This window comes from Mus pahari, chromosome 16 (assembly GCF_900095145.1).
Source record: "Mus pahari chromosome 16, PAHARI_EIJ_v1.1, whole genome shotgun sequence".
In the NCBI taxonomy this organism is placed as follows: domain Eukaryota; kingdom Metazoa; phylum Chordata; class Mammalia; order Rodentia; family Muridae; genus Mus; species Mus pahari.
Window position 1 is genome coordinate 13,719,820 of NC_034605.1, and position 6,187 is coordinate 13,726,006.

Consider the following 6,187-nt stretch of genomic DNA (forward strand, 5'->3'; position numbering starts at 1 on the left):
GAACCCACACACCTATGGTCACTTGATCTTTGACAAGGGAGCTAAAACCATCTGATGGAAAAAAGACATCACTTTCAACAAATGGTGCTGGCACAACTGGCAGTTATCATGTAGAACAATGAGTATTGATCCATTCTTATCTACTTGTACTAAGATCAAGTCTATGTGAATCAAGGAATTCCATATAAAACCAGAGACACTGAAACTTATAGAGGAGAATGTTGTTGTTCTTTGTCTGTTTGCTTGCTGGTTGGTTTGTTTTTTCAAGACAGGGTCTCACTATATAGCTCAAGCTTTCCTGGAGCTCACTATGTAGATCAGGCTGGCCTCTAACCCAAGTTCTGAAATTAAAGTTGTGCACTGCCACACTGGCAACATTGGCTGTTATTAAATCACTATCTTGAACTTCTCTGTATCTCTATTTTTTTTTTTAATTCAGTGTGTGTGTGTGTCCTCACGCTTGTGTGTCTTTGTGTGTGATGTGAGAAGGGGGGACATATGCATCTCATGCTGTGCATGTGAAGGTCAAAGAAGAACACTGGGTATAGGAAATTATCTTTCACACTGTTTTAAGAAAGGATCTCTTGTTTGCTTCTGTGAACACCGGCTAACTGGAGCGCTGGCCTTATAGATGTGCTCTATTCTCCTTGCCTTTACATGGCATCTAGGGAGCTGAACCCAGCTGACTCTCATGCTTGCACACTTTACCTATGGTGTCATCTCAACAGTGCTATTTTGTTTTCTTAATGAAGTAAAATATGTACATAGTTAATATGGTTGGCAGTCCTCGAACGATTACTTCTCTTTGTGAATTTTATTTCCTAGGAGATAGGTTTGGTTCCTGTCCTCAGAGTCAAAAATCTAGTCAAAAGTTGTTATGTCGTTGAAGACACATTATAGATATTACTAATACATTATTGTTAAGTTATTTGTATGTAAGATATTCAGAGGAGTTTACATGTTTCTGTCATTATTTTTTCTTTTTCAAATTAATTTACAAAGTAATAGGTTTTCATTTGGTGAAACTTCAGCCATCTGCCACATCCCATCTTGCAAAAAAATCTGAATCTAGCAACAGATTGGAAGGTAAGGAAGGTACTGTTTTTGGAGAGATTCTAATTTGGCCCTTTTTGGGGGGAGGGATAACTTTAGTTCGGGACTAGAGACAGGTATGTTTAAAATCTTTTCTGGAGAGTTCCTTAAATCCTCTGAAGTGTATGGAGTCACCTCAGAACTCCAGAAGGCCATGTAGAGAGAAGTGGTTACATGAGTGAGGGCATTGTATATCAGATACTAGAGAAAGGCATTTGGATATGCATGTCCCTAGTAAGCAGGGCAGTTGGTTGCCATAGTGACTGCTCCAGACACTTCTGCTCTGCCAGCTTGCTTCTAGATTTACTTCCAGTTTTGTTTTTTTTATATTTGAACTAATTATTATATTTGAGATAAGAAGCATTCCCTGATCACTGGGTTTTTCTCTGCTTCTCCATTCTAGACACACAACTAATGGTTCAAACTCATAACCTGCCTTTGTATTTTGTTGTCTTGGTTTTAAAAATAATCAAGGCTTTCCTCTTGGACAGCTCAGCAGTGATGCTTGTAGCTGTCTTTTGTCACTTTGTGGGTTCTTCCTCCCATCTTTCTTCACCCTTCTTCTTTTGACCTTTTAACCCCCTAACACTAGATAGGAAAGGAGAAAAGAATATAGGAAAAAGGAAAGAGATCCCTGAGTAAAGTTAGGGATTGGAAAAAGGTGATGTTATTGTTAGACTACTTCCTGATGGTTAGGGATGCTTAGTACCTTGGGGCAAGTTTGATCTTTGCCATCAGGATATCTAATTTCTTCTTCTGGTTTCTTTTTTGTACACAACTACTTAACAAACCAAGACCAACACCAACCAACCAACAAACAAACAACCAAAACCCAGCCAACAACCCACCCTGCCGAACACCCAGAAGTCCAAACACCACACAGTCGCAGAAGCTATCTGCAGCTGGGAAAAAAAATCACACCCCCACCAGAGCGTGAGGCAAATCATATCAGCTACTTCAGTCAGTCCAAAGCAGACCCATATCCCTACACCTAGGATCAAAATGAAAATGTATTCCCATAATGTTTCTGTGTTTTTCAAAGAAGCCAGAACTCCAAAATGGTCATTACAGAGGCTCATTTAGGCTTTAGAGATTTCGCAAAAGATCAACTACACTGGCATATTTAAATAAGTGTTCCAGGAGAAAATTGCACACCCGTCATTGTTATTCATCATGTTATACTGATGCATGAGGCAATCACACCCTCCATCAGTCTCCAGTGGGATAGGATAAGGACATAGACTGTTTTGTCACACAGCCAAATCTGAAGAAATCTCAGACAGAACACCCATTTGTGTAACCACATATATAGGACAGCTGCAGGTGAGGCAGCCCATCTCCATTCATGCCCAGGTTTCAGAGGCTGCACAAGACTCATCTTCAGAAGAGGTGAGAGCCTAGATCTGTCTGTGCCTAACTGTGTCGTTGGTAATTCAGAGCTTTGCTATCAGTGCTGTGTGTGTCTGACCCAGGCACTCTTGTCTCCTGACTTCTTCAGCATAATCACCTTGTGTTAGGCTGGGTTGTGGTGGAGCATGCCTTTAATCCCAACACTTGAGAGGCAGGAGAAGCATGAGGTTCTCTGGGTCTGAGGACACCCAGAGCTATACAGAGAATCCGTGTCTTTAAAAAAAAAATTACCGCCGGGCAGTGGTGGTGCACGCCTTTAATCTCAGCACTTGGGAGGCAGAGGCAGGCGGATTTCTGAGTTCGAGGCCAGCCTGGTCTACAAAGTGAGTTCCAGGACAGCCAGGACTACACAGAAAAACCCTGCCTTGGAAAACAAAAACAAAACAAACAAACAAAAAAATTACCTTCTCTCAGGAGTTGAATCGCATTGGGCTTACTGGGATGTTCATTCATCTGTTTTGCAGTTCTGAGGATTGGTCTCAGGGACTTGCTCGTGGAACAGCACTCTACCACTGAACTGTATCCCCAGCCCCTGAACTTTTGATTTCTCCAAGTTTTTACTTCATTACTCCTACATAGTCCCTGACTCCTTTTGATAATAAGGCAAGTATCATATGAAGGATAATTAATTTTTAAAAGAAGATAATTAATTAAAAGAAGACAGAGACATGGCACACCAACTTCTTATCAAGGACTAAATGGTCAGCTCTGATACATATGCCTAACATCAAATGAACTGAGCAGGTTATATTTAGGTGTGTGTGTGTGTGTGTGTGTGTGTGTGTGTGTTTGTGTGTATTCTTATATTCATGCAGTAATGATGTAAAATAGAGGCCATGAAATTGAAAGAAATAAAGATTTATGAGAGGGCAGGGGGTCATGAATGGAAGGAAAGTGTTTTAATTATAATCTCAAAAATAAATGGTAAGAGCCGGGCGTGGTGGTGCATGCCTTTAATCCCAGCACTCGGGAGGCAGAGGCAGGTGGATTTCTGAGTTCGAGGTCAGCCTGGTCTACGACGGAGTGAGTTCCAGGACAGCCAAGGCTATACAGAGAAACCCTGTCTCGAAAAACCAAAAATAAATAAATAAATAAATAAGTGGTTATAAAAGAGGAAGTGTTTAACTTATTTTTCATTTTATAAGATCCCATAGTTGAGAGACTTATGAATATTTAAAGAGACAGTAATTTTAGAGAGACTTGGCATTTAAGAAAAAATTTAGACTTTGAGAGGTACTTTGAATGTTTTAAAGAGAGTGAATGTTTTAAACTGTTTGAATTTTTAAAACTTTCAAAAGCCAAAATGTACTTTGTATTGTGATATTTAATATTAATGTGACACCTTGGGGACAATGAAAAAAGAAAATGTTGTAGTTCAGTAGTGATGTGTGTGTCAATTGTTCTGGCTGTATTGTTTATTTGTTTGTTTTGCTTTACTTTCTTTTGTTTTTTTTTTTTCAACTTGACACAAACTAAAGTCATTTTTCGTTGGTTTTTTTTTTTTTTTTTCAAGACAGGATTATTCTGTATAGCCCTGGCTGTCCTGGAGCTCACTCTGTAGACTAGGCTGGCCTCAAACTCAGAAATCTGAATGCCTCTGCCTCCCAAGTGCTGGGATTAAAGGTGTGCACCTCCATCGACCGGCTCTTTTTTTAAGCATCATGTTTTAAAACTTTTTACTGGTTCTTTGTGAATTTCATATCATACACCCCAATCCTACTCATGTTCCTCTTTCCTTGTACCCACCCCCTATCCTTGCAACCTTCCCCCAAACAGAGGGAAAAAAAGTCTCATCGTGGAAGCTCTCCTGTGTCACAGTGTGCCCCACAACACAGTGCACCCTTTGGCCCACACTTCTTTGCTTGCAAAAGTCTGCTGCCATCAGTCCCTGGTCTGATAAAAGCCATCTGATTTCTGTTACTCTGTCAATAGTGGAGCCTCTATGGGACTCAGAGATGTAGAAGGAATTATATATTCATCTCAGTATGTAGTAGGAATTACATATTCTATCCAGCCTATATAAAAGACACAGAACCCTGGTATTAACTTTACAAGCTCCAAACCTAGATGGGGCAGGTTTTGGGGCTATTCTAATTTACATCCCCAGCTATATATCCCTTGTTACTTGTTTCCCTTGGCCACATGCTCATGGTCCATATCTTATGGCAGACCCTTCCTCTCTGGGTCCCTTTTCCCTTCTCCCTCTCCTTTTCTTGGTCTCTTCTGAGACTCCTAATTCGATTCTTAAGTCCTGCCTCTCTCTCCTGCCTAACCACAGGCACTAGCTTTTATTAACCAATTAACTAAGTTTGGTTTGGACAACAAAAGCTGCTGTGTGTGAGATTTCACTTGTGGAGGGGGGGTTGGGAATCGAATTTTGAGGGGCAGTGTTTAGCATCTGAATACACAGCAGTACCAGACCAACCAGAACACAGATTATTCTATTGCTGTCCTATGCCATGAGGATTCAGTAGCTTTGGATCTGTAGGACCAGCCCCTTCATTCACTCAGAAGTTCATTGATGGGGTAGGTGTTAGGGTAGGCCAGTTCACTTCAACCCAATGGCTCTCCCACTCTCATGCCCTCAGGGTGGCTCACCTGTAACCCCACCCCTCAACTCCCAACCCCCCCAACCTCTGAAACCAGGGCCAGCTCTCCTCTGCTGCCCAGGCAAGGTGCAGGGTCCACAATCCTGAGTACTGGAGCTGGCTAAGGGCGTGGTCAGTTCTCCTGCTCTCATGACTCTAGGTCCAGCTCTCCCACAATGCCCAGGTGAGGGGTAGGACCAGTTCTGCACAGCCCTCCCATATATACAACACCTGGCCTTTTGTGGTTGCAGACTCCTGCTGCTGCAGGGCCATGGACCCAGGTGTGACCCCCCAGTGGCAGCACAGCCCCGGACCCCAGGCAGCATATCAAATCAGGCTGTCCCTCACTACCCCTTGAGTCTCTCTAGTTCTGCTTCTCTTCTTTGTGCCCACATCCTTCTGTTCCTCTTTCTCTTCCATTTCTTCATCACTTACTCGCTCATCTCGGTGATTTCTGGGATCTCTGAGTATCTAGGGTCATCTCGGGAGTGCTATGTACATGTCATGAATTATGGCTCCAGGCTGGTATCATCTTGGGCATGGTCGGTACCACCAGGCCTGTATGACACCAGACCTGTGGTCACCTCAGGTTAGCTTCCTGTTCGGCTCTCTGAAACCCATTTGATGGTCTTCTCAGGCTCTCTCCTCACTCAGCTTGCCCAGGTGACTCCTCCCAAAGATCAATCTAGGGTTCAGTCCTAGGCACAGTTCTTCGGAGTCTCAGGCCTGCTCCCAGTCCTGGGAGCTCACCCAGCCTTCCTTGGCTGATGATCTCAGGCTCCATTTTCTCAATGAATGTTAGACGACTAATCATTCACGTGTCCCTAGGGCAGAACACTGAGTGTAGACAGAGCCTTTCTCCTCTCTGCCACCTACTGACACCGTGTAACTCAGCAGCCACTTTAGAGGCATTCTTAAAAGAGACTGTCAATTGAGAAAATGCCTCCATAAGATTGGCTAACATGTCCTGGGGTGTGGTGGCACCCACCTTTAATGCCAGCACTTCAGAGGCAGAGGCAGGTGGATCTCTGTGAGGTCAAGGCCAGCCTAGTTTGGAAAGTGAGTTCCAGGACAGCCAGGGCAACACACTGATAAAC

General features: G+C 43.1%; 1 protein-coding gene and 1 pseudogene across 1 annotated transcript in view; one reads left to right on the forward strand and one right to left on the reverse strand.

The window, feature by feature from the left end:
* Window positions 1-2,433: 2,433 nt before the first annotated feature.
* LOC110334222 (isopentenyl-diphosphate delta-isomerase 2) overlaps window positions 2,434-6,187 on the forward strand; it is a 7,029-nt gene continuing 3,275 nt past the window's right edge. Inside the window, exon 1 of the mRNA XM_021216094.1 lies at window positions 2,434-2,481. The gene's annotated coding sequence lies outside the window, so the exon portion shown is untranslated. The remainder of the gene's footprint in view (window positions 2,482-6,187) is intronic.
* Window positions 5,885-6,003, reverse strand: LOC115065632 (annotated as a pseudogene).